This window comes from Larus michahellis, chromosome 5 (genome assembly GCF_964199755.1).
Source record: "Larus michahellis chromosome 5, bLarMic1.1, whole genome shotgun sequence".
NCBI lineage: Eukaryota > Metazoa > Chordata > Aves > Charadriiformes > Laridae > Larus > Larus michahellis.
In genome coordinates, this window is record NC_133900.1 from 34,033,283 (window position 1) to 34,053,638 (window position 20,356).

The 20,356-nt window shown below is 39.3% G+C and overlaps 1 long non-coding RNA gene across 1 annotated transcript in view; it reads left to right on the forward strand.

Annotated features, from left to right (window-relative positions):
- Positions 1-20,356, forward strand: part of LOC141744029 (uncharacterized) — a 31,861-nt gene that overhangs the window by 8,612 nt on the left and 2,893 nt on the right. The window contains exon 2 of the long non-coding RNA XR_012587317.1: positions 3,294-3,353. This is a non-coding gene — a long non-coding RNA (uncharacterized LOC141744029). The remainder of the gene's footprint in view (positions 1-3,293; positions 3,354-20,356) is intronic.

Here is a 20,356-nt window from a genome sequence, read left to right on the forward strand (position 1 = left end):
ACAACTTTTGGAAGAAATCTGTGGTATGCCACGCATCCTCTTCGTATTTGGCTGTGTATGTTTTGTTAATAATAATTTTTTGTTGTCACATTTCCAAGGACCAGAATTTTAATGTTAAAACATTCTGTAGTCTTCCTCCACTAATTTTAAGAATGTGAGTCATGAGAAAACTTAAAAATTCTTAAAACATAAAAGAAGAAGAGGAAAAAATGACTACATATGTTCCACATATAATATTCCCAGCAGCTCACATGCAAAATAGGTTGATTCTCTTCTCCCATCCCATGCTATCAAGAATGACTGGATTGTCTACTTGCTGTATGAAACAACTAACGTATAGGAAGTTACAAATCAAGCGGAGATACACAGACAAAATAGACAGGAATGAAGATAAAGTGTGTTTCTCATCTTCCCCGTGTCACAATCTTTCACATGTTTCTTTAATGGCAGTATGAATTGATCTTGCAATTTATTGTATCCAATAATTTTTACTTGGTGATCAGAGAGAACTAGCTTTTTCCACTAAAAACAGATGACTCTTTCAGTGGCTGATTAACATTTCTGAATACAGAACATTGCATGTTACTTGAGCCAGTGAAGTATATTTGATTTAATATTATTCAGCAGACTAATTATGAAGAAGATATCCAACCAAATAAACTAAATTAATGGCAAATCTTAAAACTAGGGAGAAATATTTTCCTTGCATATTTAATCCTGTACTGGATTTGACTTTGGCCAGTAACAGAAGCAAATCCTCTAGCAGGGGGGTTGGACTAGATGATCTCCAGAGGTCCCTTCCAACCCCTACCATTCTGTGATTCTGTGATCAGCTTCACAGGAACAGCCCAACCTGAGAAGAGCAATCCAAAACCAAAGGACTTGCACACTTTGCTTTTGTTACTGATGGACTTCATAAGTTCAGTTAGTTAAACAGATAAGGAAGTCACAGCGTCTGCTGAGAAGGTTTGAAGAGTTTAAACAAACACCTTGTGAAAAGTTGCTCTAACTTACACTACTTCTCCTAACCATTATGTAAGGAAAGTATCTCCAAGCCTAGCTTTATTATCAAGCCCTCAGATGAAAGCAGCCCTGGAAAGTCAATTATTTCTTTCTCTAGCAAGGATAACACCTCCACAGCTGCTGAAGCCAGGCTCTGTACTTGTACAAGCTCACATTCTTTACTTCTTGATAAATGTACTACGATGTATTTTTAAAATATGGTGGTTGGCACAAGAATAATGTGTGGATCCATCTTGTCTCTCTCCAGTGGTATTCTTTTTACTAATACAAAGGAGGAGCGTAAATCATGTTTAGTTGGGAACCCTGGCTACAGATGTAATTACTGCAGTCCAGGGCTTCGTGGTTCACAACTACTTTTTATAGAGTTTGATCACTAGAATGTTTCACTTTGTTGTGTGCACCAGATTACCTGAGGACAGGTCTTACACTATTGTCTAAGAAGTATCATGACTTAAAAAATATTTTTTAAATAGGACGAGCCAAATTGTTGACACCACAGGCCTGTTTGATAGTATGTCTTGGCTATACTGATAGTGCTCCCAGCCTGACTTGGCTCCTTGCACTTTATAGAATCATAGAATCACAGAATGGTTAGAGTTGGAAAGAACCTTAAAGATCCTTTATCCCACTAGACCAAGTTACTCAAAGCCCCATCCAGCCTGGCCTCGTTCTTCCCTTTCCCCTTCCATGAAGGGCTCCAGCCCCTAATAGCTAATCCATCACAATTTTTCCTTTTTTATTATTTTTTTAATGGTTTATTTCTTGTACCTGGTTAATGGTGTGGACATACAAATGGCCGAATCAGTAGGACTGGGGGAATGGCAATGTGTGACAGCAAGGACAAGAATAAGGAGCACAGAGCATAGCAGGGGCAGGGATCTCTTAAACTGATTCCCACCTGGCCTCCTCTGATTCCCAGTTCTCATTTTCTCTTTGGAGAAGCAAGTATAAACTATGGCAAAATACCACTGTTCCTCACAGAAATTCAGTCCTAAGGAGGAACAAAAACCAGAATGATGGCTTGGGGATTCAGGCTCCTGAGGTTACAACTCTTTGCACCCCACTTAAAGGCTGGGCTTAAATAACCATCACTCATCCCTTACACTTGCAGCTAAGTTAAAGAATACTCTTAATTATTTAGTTATTAGCTCATGCATTTTACACACATCAGAACTGCAGAATTACTATGGGCGGATAGCAAGGAAAGGAGGGGTACAGCTGAACTGCTAATAACTGCATGTCTCCCCACCTAACGGCTGCTACACACTAGGAATGTAGAGATTTTACTATTCCAGTTTGTGCTTGTATGTTGTCTAATACTGTACCTATGAAATTATTGAGTACAGTGTGTCCTGAAAGGCCATGTCTCAGCTTGGCTGAAATCTACCTCTGAGTAATGCTGTGGAAAAAATTAAAAGAAGATGGGAGAGAAAAGCTCTTTTTTTCACGCTCTTTGTTCTGCATTTGTATGAGGATGAAGTAGGCTGCACTGCAGAACAGTAGTTTTGTCACAGAAGGTATCTTAGCTGATAGAAAGAAATAACCTTGTCACCTTCTGTATCCTTTGCTGAAGTTAACATTATGTCATTATGCTTCTGGTATTTTACAGTGAGACACTAAGTCAAAATAACGTTTCTTTTGTCTTTTTATTTTTTGTCCTCATCCTCAGAGCCTTGAACTCTAGACATAATGTGGGCCTTGAATTAAACATCTGCTCTCTCTGGATTTTAAACGTTTGCACCTTTACTAGGGACTTCAGCGCAGGAGTGTAATCCTGTTCTTGCTAACACTGGTGTAAAGTAGGGACCGTTACAATGCAGTCAGTGGAATTACTCTGGTAGAAAATGGGGGTAAATGGGGCTCTGGATTGTCCTGACTTTCAGACAATTGGAAAAGATGTTGCAGTACGTCCTCCAATTACTATTAACAAAAGTGCTCTTCCCCACATAGCCATTTTTCTCAAAGTGACAATTTCTTTTGAGCTCTGCTTCCCATTAAGACTTTTCCTGAATGAGGGCAAATGAGAGTGATGCTCACTTTCATCAGCCGAGCAGTATTGGAGGACTGGCCTTGCTATTACTATACACTCACAGGCAGCTCAAAAGCAATTGAAACACGCTTGGTTGTCTAATTCAAAACTTTGAAAAAAGAAAGAAAAGGTTTTTTAAGGCTCAGCTCAGTAAGAGAATAGCCTGTGTAGCAGCATTTAAAACTTTCAAGTGCTTTTTAGAACAAAACTCTTGACACGAATTTTTTCCTCTCTTTTCCAGTGTCCAGGATCTGGTGTGTTTCTGCTGCAAAAATTCATGACAGCAACAGATATCTTAGAGGTAAGGTAAGAACTGCGAGAAAATGGTTTACCTTGATTGTTATTAACATGCCCAGACTTTGCATCAAAAGTCAGCTCTGGTCTTGGTAGGTGGGAAGGACAATGTTTGGATTTGTAGAAATTAAACTGTGCTGTAAAACAAGCTGTGAGCTTTGAACAGGAACCCCAGTCTGGCTGACAAATGAGGTGATACAGTTCTGCACTGAGGCCTCTCGGTGGAGTAATGAGTGAAATCCACCGGCTCCTCTCCTTCCCGAGTCTGGGCGAAGTCTTGCTCACAGCCCCTGGGCCCCGATCGGACACGGGCGCTCAGAGCTAACCCAGTGGTCAGGGTCCTGCCAGTCTCTTTGAAGTAAAACAATTTTCGTCTCTGTGATATCAAATTTATATCCGTTTAGACTCCCTTATATATGCTTAGATTAAGAGTGACAGAATCTAATTTAGGCAGTTTTATTAATCACTTCTGAATCAAACTCTGTATCTGTTTTCTAAGGAAAATTAAATAAAGATGATGTTCCATTCATATTTATGAGGGATTTTCCTCTACCTCAGAAACATATCCTCCGGTTTATTGTTCGTAAACAGCTTCTCAGAAGATTGTGGGCCAAGAAGCTGTTTACTCTGGGATGCACACAGCTCTTGTTACTTACATTTATTTTTTGTATCAGCATATAATCAGTTGCTAGCTGAGGAGTACCCGGCACCTGCCCTCTTGGGCTGGGGTGAAGGGTTTGCGTGCTCTGTACCTCACACAGCAAAGCCATGTCCAGTGGGGAGAGAATATGCATGTAATGGAAAACCTTACTGTTTAATGTAAAGTCTGTGCTTTATCAAATTTAATGCATTTATTGGTACAGTTATTCCAGTACTTTTTCTGCTTATAGGCCAGTCTTAGCAAAATTCATGAACAGTACTGCTTGGAAAAAATGATGATGAACAAATTCTAGTTCAGTTTTGGTGCTAATATGAAGGTATGCTACTAAAACAAAACAGTTACTATAAATTTATAGGAAATTTTCAAGAGAGAAGGGTTGAGTCAAAAGGACTGAGACTGAAGCAGTCTGATTTCTAAGTGGCTTTTGTTTACTTTAGCAATCATGGTGAACTTACTCTTATGGCTTAGGTAAATAAAAATTGTTTGTGTGAGAAAATATTTACTATCTTGCATCCTTGTGGCTTAAATTCTCTTTGGTAAAAATCTGCTGTAAATCTGGAGTAACTTTCAGTGTCTACACATCAGGAAATCTCAAAAAGGTACACAAAACCCACAAGTAACAGGTTTGTTTTTAAGGAAAAAATTCACAGAGGGTTTGCTCAGGCCAATACAGTTGCAGATGGGTAAAAGTGAAATCTTCATTTAAAGCTCTATCCACTTGATATTTTTTCCTCTTACTCTCTTAAGTAAGTTCAGTGTAGGTATTATACACTGTATATGTGCTTTTGGGGTTTCTGTCAAGTTCAATCAGTATGAGTAGAATATGTCTTTCTTTGTACAATTACAGAGATGATGATTGAGCTTTCATGCAAAAAAATCATACCAAAAATCCATCCAGGCCTGTTTGGAAAACCACTGCCTTCATTGGCGCTGTTTGAACTTGATCAGTTTTTTCCCCTTCCCTGCATCTCTTCTTATTAACTTAAATTTGAAGGAAATTCCAGCATTTTGATTGTAGCTCCTGTAAGAATTTGGTTAAAGGAATTCCGATTAAAGTGAGCTATAGGTAAACGTTTACAGAATCTTACCCTAAAGTTGTGTATGTCACAGCCTCAGCACTTCATCAGAGGTTTTATGCATTCTCAGTCAATGTTGCGGTTAGCCTGCATCAGTGATGCGAGGTAGTGCTGGTAGGGGCAGAAGGGAGGTGTGTGCGCTCTCAGGGTGCTGCACGGAGCTCCCTTGCCATTGAGAGGGGCCACATGGATGTAGGATTCTTTTCAAATTAATAGGATCCAAATGGCTGGGCAAAAGATGACAAAAATAAAAGTTTCAAAGTTACTTGCACATAAATTCTCTTAAAATAGATGTAATTTGTGGGAGGAGAGCATTTCAGGTGTTGATTTTTTAACTCCAAAGTTAGCATAAGTACTCAATTATATTGCTTGGTATTTCTGTCTGATGGGCAGAGTGACACCTGTATGCCTACTTGACATCTTCAAATTATCACATTGCTTAGTCATTTTCTTTAAAGCATTTCTAAATATTTTTTGTGGTAATTGTGTCTAGTAGCTAAGATTTAGGCTTGCGATAGAACCTTGCATCAGGGAAATTAGCATTTTATTCTTGAATGTTAAACACTTTTCATGTTACCATTTTAAAGAGATGGGTTTATCAAACCTGTTTTAAGAAAGCAATGTTCACTCTCTGAAGGAATCCGATCTGGTTCTGTTTACTACTATTCAAAGTGTAGAAATGCGGAGATATCCTGGAATAAGACAGACACAGCCAATAGTGCCAGTATGGTTTTGCAGCATTGCTTAAATGGATTTGCCTCGTCTTGGAGGCGTTCTTAACCTTGGTTGGTGGCTCCTTAATGAGACTACTGGTAAAAATTTCAGTGTGAGCCATTCAAGTATGACAAGACTGACTGCAAATAGCCTCCACAGAGCTGCAGAGCACATCTTTGATTCTCTAGTTTGTCTACTTGTCTCTATTCATTGTGTCTCCTCACAACACCCTGCCTAACTAACCTTGAGAAACGTAATTATACACTCACTATTGATCAGTAAGGATCCATATTTAATTATGCGTAACGTGTTCCACACCAAACTTTTAGTTCTTTGTTCATCAACATGTCACATCAGATTGCAGTTTACCTTCAGCCATTGAAGTAATGATCTTCATAGGAAAATGAGGTTTCCCCTTCCTTAAATTCCTTAAGGACGAGGCTTATTTCCTGCTTCCCCAGCTGCATGCAAGCTATCGTTCATCCTTTGGTAGAGAAGCATGACTAGTCATTCCTCACGGAAGGATTTTATTTGTATTTTTTGCAATAGAAAGAGTTTTGCTGAGGCAGTGCTTTGAGATCTTTACGTTGAATCTGTACTGCTGTCTCTGAGGTTCATCTCAGTTAAATTTGGATCTATTGCTATAGCAGTTTCTTTACTTTTAGTTCACACAACTGTTAAACACTAGTTGTATAAGATCATGTACTTGAACAAATATAAAGTCTTCCCTAACCAATTCCCATTTACTACAAAAATAAACTTTTCCAGTAGAACAGGAACATATAATTAAAAACTCCTGAATTCTAGCTTTAGCATACTACAAACTATCAGACTTTGCAGACTGTCTCCTTAGAAGTAATATGCAGTGATTTACTTCCTGTTGAAAAAAGAATCGTGCACGAAATAAACCTTACTTTACAGTATTTTTCTCAAGCAGGAGCGTAATTGAATCTTCCAGGGCAAATGTAATCTATGATCCTAAGAGATGCAGATTGCAAATCTTCCTTCTGAATGTGCTTCACCTTGTGTTGTTTGGGGTTTTTTTATTAGCTCAGTGAAGAAGAATTAAAACCAGAGGACTTTAGTCTCTAGATCTAGTTCATGTAAGCTCTGAATTGGAAGAAAAGCCATGACTGCAACTCACATCATTGCAGTACTCCCAAAAGCCAGACTTTCCACCAGACTGCACTTGGACCTTCTCCAGTCCCAAACACAGGCTGATTGCTACTGGTAATTCAGGGTCAAATTCAGAAGCATCAAACCGGGTTCTAAGGGAATTAACTTGGGATGAAAGAAAATTAAGAAGTCTCTCCCCAGAGATCACCTCTGTCTTCTTGCTGAAATAGCTTCTATATAGCATGACGATATTTGTAGGAGCATCCTTGCTTGCTTCCATGGACCCAGCCTGTCTTTATATGATAACCTCGTAAGAATCAGGGTTCTGCATTGTGCAGAAGCTGTGCAGCCATGTCATATTCCTCATTATCTCTTGGGAGTTTTGGTTGCTACCAAAGCAGAGCATGGGAGAGTAAAAGGAGAATGAATGTGTCCTCAGAAGACACCATTACTAAAATACTTCCCTATGCAGAAACTGTGACATGAAAATGTACTGATGAGTTCATTGCTCAGTTGGGCTATTTCTGGGATGTTTACACTCACCTCTCGCTCAGAGCTGTGCCTAGTGTAAGCAACCAGTTTTGAAGGTTTGCTTAAGATAGTAGTGCAGTGTCAAGCAGCGGAAGCGTTTTCCTTTGAATATGGCTATACTCCAAAAGAAAGTAGTTCTGAGTAGCTCATTTGTGCAATAAAGCCAGTTGGTAATATGCTTTGGGAGCTGTTTGGATCCAAGACGTTATAAGTGGAGGAACATTATCTCTGGAAAGTGCCTCTAATGGCAAATGGTCTGTATGAAGTAACAAAAAGAAAGAGATTGTAAGAAGGGAAGTGTAAAGATCAGATTCAAAAGCATATCAGAGTAACTCATAGGGCTGTAGCAAAGACTTACATACAGTAGTGTCATGGGGTTCTGTTTGTGTTATGAGTGTCCCTGGTAAGCTATAGGACTACAAAGCATGACACTGCTGTGACTGAACTGACGATGAGATACTCATCTTGTAGTTGATAAAGGAGGTATAATAACATCTCATGATAAAAATAATATTTTATAACATACAGGATGACTTACGTTTTTCCTTCACACTGAACAAGAACAGAATGAGAAAAACAGTAGTAATCCTGTGGCTTGTTCATTCTATGAGCAAGAACTAGGTCTCCCAATCTTACAGGCTGTCTAGATCACCAGAAAAACACAGACTGAAAACCTATTTTAAAAATCACTTTTAAGTACACTAAATAGCCAGTGGATTTTGAATAGGCCTTCAAACAAAAGGCAAAAGAAATGTGTAATGTTCATGTATCAGAATATGTGTTACATTAATTAAATGAAATCTTTTGTATGCCAGGAATCAGAGACTAGAAATACATTGTTTTATAGTCAGGATAAGTGTTGCTAGTACTGTAAAAGTATATTCTCCTGCTAGTAAAAACTTCTGATTGAAATCCTCCATTTTCTAGTACTGGTTAGCTCTTGGTGCATCCTGCGCACTGTCTCTGCTCTTATTTTATGTCTGATAACACCACTGTGATGAATTGTGTTGTGTGGTTCTAAAAATAATAACAACCCTCAAACAAACATGTTCATATGTGGTACTAGGGAAAGGTGTGCAAGTTGGTGATGGCAGGACTAACAGGAGAAGAATTTTGTTCTGAGAATCACAGAATCACAGAATGGTAGGGGTTGGAAGGGACCTCTGGAGATCATCTAGTCCAACCTCCCTGCCAGAGCAGGGTCACCTAGAGCAGGTTGCACAGGAGCGTGTCCAGGCGGGTTTTGAATGTCTCCAGAGATGGAGACCCCACCACCTCTCTGGGCAGCCTGTGCCAGGGCTCTGCCACCCTCAAAGTAAAGAAGTTTTTCCTCATGTTGAGATGGAATTTCTTGGTTCAAGTTTGTGCCCATTGCCCCTTGTCCTGTCTCTGGGCACCACTGAAAAGAGTCTGGCCCCATCCTCCTGACACCCACCCTTTAGATGTGTATAAGCAAGATATTTATAAGAAGTTCATTGTGAGGATTTGCAAAATACTTTGCGTGAGCTGTGGCAGGAAATATGATAAGATGAAATTTTATCTGAAAACTATATACAAGCTACTTTTTTATAATTATTTTTTAATGAAAGCTTATTGGAATATCCTTTTAATTTTTTACATTTTGGAAGGAGAAGAAAATGGACAGGAAATTACCTAACTAAAGTAGTCCTATACAACTTACATTCCTGCTAACTGATTCACAGGTCACCCGGTAACCAATGTCTATGTGAGGTAGAGAACTCTGGTACTTGATTTAAAAATTGTTTATGGGAAGTACTGTTTCCAATCTATTATTTGTAGACATTGTAGATTAAAAATTATCCAGACCCTCTCTTTAGGAGCAATGTGAACAGTATTTACACTTGACTTCTTGACCTCAAAATACAAATCACACCACACAAAAAATTTGACACCCATCCCTGCCTTCTCTTAGCTTTTGCAGAAACAGCGTTATAAGGTGGGCAGTCAAATAGTCCTATACGAGCACATTTTGGTCTTTTGGATGTGAACTGAATCCTGACATGTAAGTAAGAAGTCAGTGTATAAAAGTGATGGCACAATGCCTTTCACATCTCTTGAGGACAGTGTCACTAGTTTCATGAGCTATTTGGAGTAAAGCTTGTTTACTCTCAACACATGTGTCAATGTAAGCTAAACAGAATAGGTCTGTACTGTAAACACCAGACTGAACATCAGCGTTTTCCACTTCGTAATGAGCAGGGAAGAGCAGTCATATAGTTGCATTTCTTTTGTTAAATATATTATTTATATGTTTGAAATTACTGTGTGTACAAGTTTTTAAAAAATCTAATAAACATAGATCCTGCATGCAGCTATTTTAATGTCCTAAATGTCAAACACCCTCCCCAAACAAAAGAAAACCCTGACATTTGAGACCTAATGTTTTTCTTCAAGCTATATGCATGCATATACAAATAAGTAGTGGGTTCTATAAATATTCCATCTGACTCTAGTATCATATGCATGTATCTGCATCTTAAATAGCCAGTTTACAGGCCATTGTAGCTATTTTTCAGGTGATTCTTAGCCACTGCTTGTATGCAAATCTTGTATATAAAACCACTGTAGAAATCTTGCATGCTTATTTACTCTGTTGCTTGTATTTCCAATTAGAAAGTAGTAACTCTGCCTAAATTGTAATGTCAGCCATTCAGATGATCCATAGGTAACTAAAGAACTACTCAGTCTTACTGTTGTGATGATGTACATTTTAACAGTAGTAGGTACACTGTAAAGTTATACTTCATGAAGTATGTGTTTACCAAGAATACAGACAAAACCTACACCGTTATTTAATTTTGTAAATTAAGTGTTCTTGAATCAAATAATGTGACAAATCAAACAAATGCCTGAAATAAGGAATTTTGAAAGGCTGAGAGAGGGGCTAAAAAAAAAGTAGGGAGCAGTGCATCTGGATTTGGACTCATCTATCATATCTGGGTTGACAGTTACAAATGTGAGACTATGTCTTTGCCTTAAGAAAACTTGTCCTCCTTGGCCGGTCTTTCAAAGCTCTGAGATTCATGATGGTTCTGAAACAGGGAAAATAACTTCTGGCAGCAACACCCGGGAAAGCAAAAGTTTCATATTTTATGGGATTTTAAAACGTTCATCTGACTTTTAGTAGATCCACAAAAATGTTAAGTACTAGAGGAAATCACAATGAGTCTCCTCACCAATATTTGTCTTGGACTGCTCTGCTCCAGCCGCCCGTTAGGTTAAATGCATACAAAAGCACTGCTAACAAGGCCCAGCCAAGAGCCCCATTTTTTCACAAGAAGGAGTGTCAGAATGTGACAGTCGTCTGCTGTGAACTTGCATGATAAATACATGTCCTAGGTGGGGAGACTGCTGTCAAATTGTGTTATTTTCTAACTAGCTCTGCCAGCTAACCAAGGCACAGTTATGTCCTCCAGCAACAATTCATGATATGTATTATATCCTGTCATTTACATGGCCTCAGAAAGTCTTTAGACAAGTCATGTCTGATACGGTAGAGAATCTGAAAAGGCTGGGTGGAGGAATCAGTTCTTCTGCACTCAGGTGGAGGAATCAGTTCTTCTGCACTCAGTCTATGATGGAGAACCTCAGAGCTGAAGAAACCATCTCGAAAGGATCCTTGCTGATTACAAGAAGTAGCAGCTACTCTGCAGAGATCATCACTTGGTCCCTCTTTCAGCAACAGTGATGCCGGGGAACCCGCATTGTCCTTGACCTGAGAGATAACTTCTATGTTGTTGAAATAGCATTGCCTCATGAAAACATCATGAAGAAATAGGGCAAGGATATGAGGAAATAGAGTAGGGGAAACTTCAAACGGTGCAAGGAAGAAAGTTCTCTTCAGGAGGATGTTTGCTTTTTGGATAGTGTTGAGAAGAAAAAGAGAATAAAAGAATAGGAGAAGGATGTGTAGAGGAAGCACTTGTTACCCAATGCACTAGAAGGAAACAGTGAAGGAACTCTGTTTCCTTTAACAGTTCAAAGAAGAGGGTAAAATTCCCGGTCTGCATTCATGGACCATATCTCATTACACTTAAATGAAGGATTCTCTTTACTATGTTAAGAAATACTTGTATCAAAAATTATTTTGGACTTGAACTGTGGAAAGAAAATAATGTGTATAGCCTAGTCAACCTTATGTGAGTCAACCACAAGTCCTCAGACAAACATGAAGGCATAAAGAAGACAAAATGAGGTTCTCTGAATAAAAAGCTGCAAGGAATAATGTGATATTTAATTTTTTTAAGTCTGCTAAGCTGAATTAGTGGAAGGATATAAGTCTGAAAATTTTGTGGCATAATTGAGTAGAAAAGCATGAGTTTTGTCAAGTATGATATGCCTGGGAGCTTTCGTATTATTCAGATGATGTCAAATGCAGAGCAAACAGCATAAATGCTGAGCTGTGAGAAACATTTTGTGAATAAATATATGCCTATCATACCTTAGACATAAAATATTCATATATTTCAATGCTAATTCTTCCCTAACTGGACTGCTTCCTAGGGAAAGGAAAAAAAAAAAAAAAAAGGATGTTTTTACAGAAAAGACACTGGCTACAAGTTATATTATTGGTACCAGCAGTGGCTAGAAACACTAACTAGCCGTTTTTAAAACTCCATTCTCTTTTAATTGTGAACCTTCACATCACAGGGTGATAATTACAGAAACAGACTTAGCATGGGGGCAAACAGCATTTTTCCTGCATCATTGCCTAATAGAGTGGAGCTGGTTGGGATTCAAGTCCAGACCCTGAATTTGCTGGTCTCTCACAAGCAGCTACGGATTAGCATTTAATAAAGAATAGGTCAGCTATGACCAGCTTTAATTGAAAAGAGACAGACAGAGATAATTTCAAATGTAACACCATGGTGTCTTGACCATTTGAAGGAAAGACCTCTCACTTCCTGAAGTGCCCTCAGTGCTGATGGGAAAAGCCCAGCATTTTCAATCCCTCTGATCAGGCCTGGGGCAATACTAAACCAAAAATTATATATCTATACCATTTTTATTGGATATTTTGGTCATTTGCAGCACTGTGGACTGAGAGAGACAGCTCATTTGTTTGTATGGCAAGTCTGAGGAAAAGAAGCAATTTCAATCCATGCACAAGCATTGCTCAGCTCCTCCATCATGCTCCAAGTAAGCACATATGCAGTGCAACAATCTGATTCTGTGCCTCCGTTCCTAGATCTGTACCTTTGGTATGATGATCTCTAGGTATAAATAATGGTCTTTAAACTTGTGGGGTACTGTGATAATGGAGTGATACTACAAAGATATCTGTAAAGAGATAGGTGCTCCAAAGCAATCTCTTCCCGGGGAAAACAGCGTGCACCCTACTGACATTGCAATTACCTAGCACTGCTCAAGCTTGCCTTCGCTTGCTTTTATGCCTGCTGGATTCCTCTGCCCTGTTATTGGTATACCTGCCTCGGCTAGTTCACTTCTCTCTGCCATGGCATTCCCAAGCAGCAGGTTCCTGGGCCTTTACTCACTTTCTCAAACAGACAGCATTGCCTCTCTTGTGAGCTCCCTATTTATTTCTCACTTGGACTTTGTATTCCTTGAGCTCTACACAAACCTGGCCCCAGGATATTTTATTGGGTTCTTTCTTTCTCAGTCATCGTCCTTGTTTTTCATACTCGTCTTACAGCTGAATTTTCATTTTGTCGCTGTACAGCTCACCAGTTGTGGTTCATGATGCATTTTTTTACTGCCGTTCCTGACATCTGAAACTGATTCCCTATAGTTCTTTGCCTTATGAACTCTCCGTCTTCTTCCAAATCTCAGCTGAAGATGTACCTTTGAGTACATGCCTATATCTCTCAATTTTCTCTTTGCAGTTTTTTATTATATAACTTATCAATTTTCTTGCTAACCTGCATAAAATCTTTAAGAATACATGGCATATTTTTTAAAAAAGTTATATCAAATATGGCTAAATGGTGTTTCCCAGATTCTCCTTACCCACATTACTTGGAAAGTAACTCCATAATTTTCCACAGAATTACACAGATACAGTCTGGAGTAAAAGAGGAAAGAGACTAGGACACAGTATATTTTATAAGGAGTCTTGACAGCAATGCTAGATACTATGCAATGTGCCAGAGGCTGCTCACCTGCATGGTGGGCTGCTCTAGATTGAGAAACAAGCTGGTCCAGGATCGTGAAGTTGGCATGGCAGCAAAAAGTCATGTTATAATAAGAAACAAGCCAAGTGAGGGCTTCTGTGAAACAAACCTGGTGCATAAATTCAGCATTATTCATCATTTTGCTTACTGTCTTCAGTGAAAATTCTTCTTTTAGCCTTTGGTGCTTTATTCTCTGCAGCTTCCTTATTGACACAAAGCGTGAGTGTATGAATCTCATATGCACAGAAGGAGCAGTAGTCAGTGCTCCTCTTCCATCCTTGATCACCTTAGGTCCATATAGAACCTCCAAAGCCACAGGGCCAGCAGAGCTGCACTGAGTCTTTAAAACCACTTTGAGGTCCTTATATCAAATGAGTTTTACATGCCCCTGCTTTAAGGCTGAGTAAGTCAGAAAAGACAGAGTACATATGCTGCCCCCAGAGGTTGTGTCACTGGCAAAGAAGTCAGGCATTGCTAATTACTGAAGTGCCTTAATGTGTCCTTTGGCTTAAGTAACTAAGGGGCTGATCCAAAGAGACCACAGGAATCAGTGGGAATTTTCTTCCATTTACTTCAGCAGGCTTGGGGTCAGGCCTTTGTTACAGTGTTCCAAAATGTGCCTAAATACACCTGGAGTTTCTGCTGGTCTCATAAAATCTATCAATTGTTCCCAGATGCACTGTGCAGAAAATAATTTTCCTTTTCTGTGAGATTTCAAATATAAACAGCAAGTAATATGAGAAATCTGCGGGCAGCTGGTTTGACTTTTGTCCTAGAAACTCCAGACTGGCCATGCATAACCTTTCTTGAATAGAAAAAATAACAACAATTCAAAATGACTTGGATGTAAGTGCAGTCAAAAGGACTGAAACTGGCTGAAAAGACCCTGGCTTGGAAGGAACTTCAAACACCACTGAGGAGAGAAATAGAACAGAGAATGGAACTGTGAGCAGGAAATTATAAAATGAAATTCAAACCAGAAAAGAAAAGTTAATAGAACTTCATCCAAATTCTGTCTTCATTTGCACCTTATGTATTTCTTTTGTTCCTGATCTCCTCCTCTCTTGCAGGTTTTAAATAGGCCTGAAAAAGCCATTGGCTTCAGTAAGGGTGTTGCTGTTTTGCCTCAGTGCCATTGTGAAGTGTATCATCAGCCTCAAAGAGTTTGAGATGACTGCATGCAGTCTGGAAGAACATGCCCAAGTTTCTCACAGTCTTCAGGAAAAACAAATATGAATGATATTTACATGTCTGTTCCTGTATCATCCTTTTTCTCAGGATATGCTGGCAAGGGGACAATTAGCTTTATACAGGATTTGGCATTTCTTAGCTCAGCGAGGGGTGTGTCCTAATGAACTTCCAAATAGTCGTGAAATACTGATCCCAAACATCGAGGAGATAGAGTAGGCAGATTTGTTAGTGTGTCACTGGATAGAAAATAATTTAAATGTAATATTAAGAGAATTCAAACTAAATATCACTTCCCATCAGAAGCGAAGTGTTTCTCTTGAAATGTACTAAAGGACCTATTTCTTGAGCTGTCTGAAAAGCAGTGGAAGGTAAGTACACTGTAAGAGGCGGCCTTGCCCTGGCAGGAGGAAGAACTAGGTACCTTTAAGGTCGTATGTGTCTAAAATGGATCCTGCAATGATTTTAATGGAATGGGTCTAATAGGTTAGCAGCTGAATTCATCACTTCACTGGAGGACCAGTACTTGTTTGAAAGTGTTCACACAGTGATGTATATTTAGAAACCAACAACAGCCTAGTTTCAGCTGCTTGTCACACATGTAGGATGGGTGCTAGATAAAAGTGACATGGATTGGAAAAAAAAAACAAAACAGAAGAGGAGAGTTTAAGTATGAGCCACAGAGGCACTGTGTTCCACCCTTCCAAGAAAAGGTCTGGGAGAAGAATTAGTTGAGATCTTGTCAAAGTCATTTATTTCAGGGGTTTAATGAAGCCTAGCTCCCAAACTTACTTCAGGAAAAAGGAAAAAAAAAAAAAGGAGCTAAAGAGCTAGCCTTCAATTTGGAGTTAAAAACTTGAGATGCTATATCTAGGACATGTGGCTAAACAATTAGTAATACAAAATGTATCTGCTTCTATATCTAGTTCATTTTAGATAAAACAATCTATAGCCAAAATTGATTTATGGAACTAAATGAAGCAATTAGGATCAAGCCAGAAAATATCTACATGCATGAAAATCCAGTGCATACGAAAGTAATTAGATAAGCCACCAATCTAATACAGTTAGATATACTGTACAAATGAGCGACCTAATTGTTCGGTTGTGCTGGTGTTAAGCAGATGTAAAATAGGTTAAATGCAAATCCAATGGCTTGCTACCTGTTTTTTATTCAAACTGGGTTTGCTCTGACATACTGGAGTGCAGTGCTATACACCTAGTGTCATGGGCAGCAGCAACAATTTACTAATATTTGTTTGCTAGTTTAAATATTTGTTGGTTTGTTAGGATGGACGTAAGACAGAAAGAAAGAGGAAGGAAGGACTGAGGGACTGTTTGTTTGGGAAAGAAAATGCAGACATACAAACTAAAGGACAAATAGGTAAACACTTCATCCAAGTTGATTTTCACATCCATATACCCATCACAGTTGTGCCTTGTAAAATCAATACAATTTACTTTTTCTTTTGCTAGAAATAGCTGCCTGTTTCTTTTTAAGCTGCTACTCTGAAACTGCTTTCTCTCCCAAGTGCTTCCCCCCACCCCCACTCCCTCCATATGCGTTAGGGGTTGATAATTTTAAGAGTTGAGTATCATGGACTCGGATGCTGTTCTCAGTCTTAAAAAGCTGGTGTGTCCCATTCGTCCCCTGAAAACAAAAACTCTAGGGGTTTTTTGATGTTTTTAAGTTTGGGAAGATGGTGAGGTAAAGGAAGCAATTACACTAGCTGTTTAAATCCGTCGATAGACTCTGACTGGCAGGTCTAACTTGATTTTAGTGACAATGGAGGAGGCAGGAAGGCTCAGCAGACCAACCCCACAGTGGAGATGGACACCAAGGAGAGTGCAGACAGTGCCTCGATAAAATCAGATGCCTCAGTAAAACACAATGGGAAATGTGGGATTGGTTCAGATATGAATAGCAAGTCTTGTTGCTTTTGTTATTGCAGATGCCGCTGTTGCTGTGTTTTACATATTCTTCACTCTTTATGCTTATTTTTATTTTTATTTTTTATTTTTCCTGAGAAAAAGATATATATCACATCCACATCTTGAAATGTGCTGCATTCATAAGCCTCTGAATGACAAAACACATGAAGAAATCTAACACAAAAGATGAATTGTAAAAAAATAGAATGATGCATAAAACCAGAAAAAACAGAAGAGTGTAGATTAAAATCCAAGAGGTGTTTATAGAACTGAGTCAACAAATCAGCTTGAACACATTCATACATTTACTTTAGGCCTATCTATAATTCAGTTTCTGGATTGTTTGCCTGAGTATGTAGGGACTGATTGCCCTTTTGCTTGTTTGTTTAAATCAGGAACGTCTTCGGTGCATTTACTAATGTAACAGTGACATAACAGAGAGATGAGTCAGACACAGAAAAAAGTTATATAATGGTATTTAAAAAAGATATGTTGTAGTTTACTGTGAGGCAAAAATAATTTTTATAAGCTCTCAGCAAAGAGGTGAACAAGCCGGACTAGGCATGGGGACCAGTTCCTCAGTGGCTCAACCTTGGTCTATGCTGACAAAAGATCTGCTTGGGGATGTCAGTCACTGAAATGAGCACAAGGCAGCAATCTCTCCCAGGGATGCTATTGACCCCCCCTGTGCGTGCCAGCCAGCGGTCATTTACGCAAGTTGTGAGAGCCGGAGCCATCCTGTTCTTCTCATTCCTGCAGTCACATGAAAGGCGTCCCTTTTTGTAAACCCCCTTTTTGCAGCTTTCACATCCAACACTGCTTTCACTCGGTCAAGAGGCAGAAGTGAAGCCACATGATAGATTTGATCTCCTACAATTGTTTGCCAATCTTTTTGGAGCAAGGGAGATCAAACACAGAGAACAGTTCATATTCAGTCCACGTGGTTAAACAAAATTAACTTTGGATAATGAATACATTTGAGGAAATCGTGACTTGCATGTGGATAGTCCCACAAACAGGAAATGAGACTAAATCAATTTGATAAATTCCTCTTTGCAAATGAGTCATTCAGACATACTTTTGCAAGCACTGCATTGAGAGCTAGCCAGAGCGATGGGTGAGGAGAGGAATAGAGGGGCTGTTTCCTGGCAGAAGGTAAGCAGGGTATCCATCTTACCCCATCCAGGAACAGTCTTACGGTAGTTCCCAGGCAGCTCCCACCGTCTCTCACCTACCGTGGTGCTGATGGCCTTTTACTGGAAAAGGTTTCCACAGTGACCAGGGGACGTCACTGTGAGAGCTGTAGTTCATACCAACACTCAGGTCACCTTGCAGAGAGCTGTCGGGAAACAAGGCCCCAGTTCTTTCCTGGTGAGTTGTTCGGTCTGTGAAATTTGAACACTGTCAGTGTGGAGGTCCTCAGCCCTTTACATACACGCTTCATAGGCTTGAACCATGCATGTCAGTGGGGAACTTCAGCCTCGTCAGCAACTATGTTACATCAAATTAAACTCCCTGTGAACTCACTAGATCTAGCTCCACTACTAATGTTGTATTTATTTTGTTTTACGTTGCATTCACCTAGGCACAGCTACACTTGCAAAAACAAAGATTCTGGACAGTTAGCTGGGTATGTGAAAGTAAGCTGTCTATTTTCATGTAGATACAGCTATGGAATAACGTGCAGAGGAATAAACTAGATTCCTTGGTGTTTATCTTAGATCTCTCCACATCTCCTTTATCCATCCATGTATGAAAGAGCCTGATATTTTACAAGAGGCATAAAGAACATGGCAGCTATGTACACTGCCACAGCGACTCTTTTGGGAGGTAGGAATATATTAGCTTAAAGAGTATTTGATGCAAAATGATTTAACACCATTTCTTAGCTTTGCACTAAATGGAGATACAAAGGTTGGTAGATAAAGCTATTGAGTCAATGGTGCTACTAGACACAGCGATTCTGTCTATTTTTCTATCTTTCTGGGGACCCAATCCCTCATTCTGTCAGACAAGACAGAAGATTGGCTTTGCATTCCCACATATTAAATGGCAGGGATATTCTGGCTGGAAAATAACAACTCTGTAACTAATAAAGCAGGAAGGAATAGGGGAAACTTGTGGGGAGGACTTAAACAGGAGTATACTGATAAGTGTAAGTGCTTTTGCTCAGCAGAGGTAGGTATTGTGTGTGCATATTTGTGGGTAAGAGAGAAACGCTTTCAAAAACACACACATTTTTCAGTGCAGGTAGAATAACAGTTTTTACTCCTGAGAATACTCAGGTGACAGACAAAGTAGTGCTTAAAGAAACTTTGAGCTGAAGTGTTATTTCTACAGCCATTATCAGCTGCACTCCCATGACTAAAATGCGTTCCTCCAGAGAGAGAGGAAAGCTAACAGAGCTCCTAGCCAATTCGCAGGAAATCTGTTTTTTCTTCTTCAAAAAGGAGCAGAGGGAGTACTAGGTGAAAAAATTAAATTTGTTGAGACTGGATTTTCAGCACACAAGCAGACACGAAATGAACAACTATATAAGAAGTTAAAGTCCCAGTCGCACAGTGGGGAATCCCAAGGCCTCTTGTTTTTAATGGCGTGGTGACATTTGAGACCGGATGAGCACTCGCTCTTTGAGACTACAGCACACGCAGTGAGGTAGTAAAAGTTTTCAATTGCCAGAACTGTAAATCACTTTAAGGAGTTCTAGTTTTTTAATCTTCCCTGCTTAAAATGATACCACTTTATGTATTATTAATCAAAGACCAGAATATATTTCTGTTACATGGTCCATATAAGGATAGCATAGATTCACGATAGATGGAGCCGCACCACTTTTGTACCAGTTGAGGGTATGACTAACTGAAATAAGAAGTTTCTATCATCTCTCAGGGAAACAGAGATTATCAAACCCATTTTGCAGATGGAAAAGCAAAGACCCTCACATATATTGTGTAGCAGAGTTTGAAAAAACTCTGTTAATTTGCAGGGCCCGTTCTGCCTCTGCCGTGTCAGGTCTGTAGGTACTCCTCCTCCTCCTCCTCGCTAGATACTATCACTCAGGCCAAAGGGCACAAGGTGCAATTGGTAGGTGAAACAAGCAAACAAGGAGGTAGCCCACAGCTGAAAATCTCTTCCAGTGACCCCATTGTGCTGTTTTTCTAGCTTCATTTCTCTCTTCTAAGAGCTGTGTAGATTTAAAAGTATGTTTCCCGGTTATTTCCGTTACCATTTCTGTACAGCATTATAATGTATCATGGAACTCTGTTAGTACAGATCTTTTCCAGGGACATGCCACAGAGAGACATTTTGAAAAGTAGGGTAAGTAAGGGTTAAAAATTGATCAGTGGAACAAGCTAGTGTCTCCAAATTGCATTTGGTAATTTTAGGTTGTCCCAAAATACACAGTGAGAACATGAAACATTTTTAAAAAATAATGTTTGTCTGGATTAGAGAATTTTTATCCCATTTATGTTATATGCAGAAAACATCTGACGGTATGAAGAAGTGAGAGAAAAAAGTTCATTTTTCAAAGTACAGTATGTATTAGCCAGTATCTTATGTGATGTGTCAGGTTAATGGATTCATTGCATTGCTCGTATGGTTGGTCATTAGCTATAGCCATTAGCCTGGTGTTCTGGAC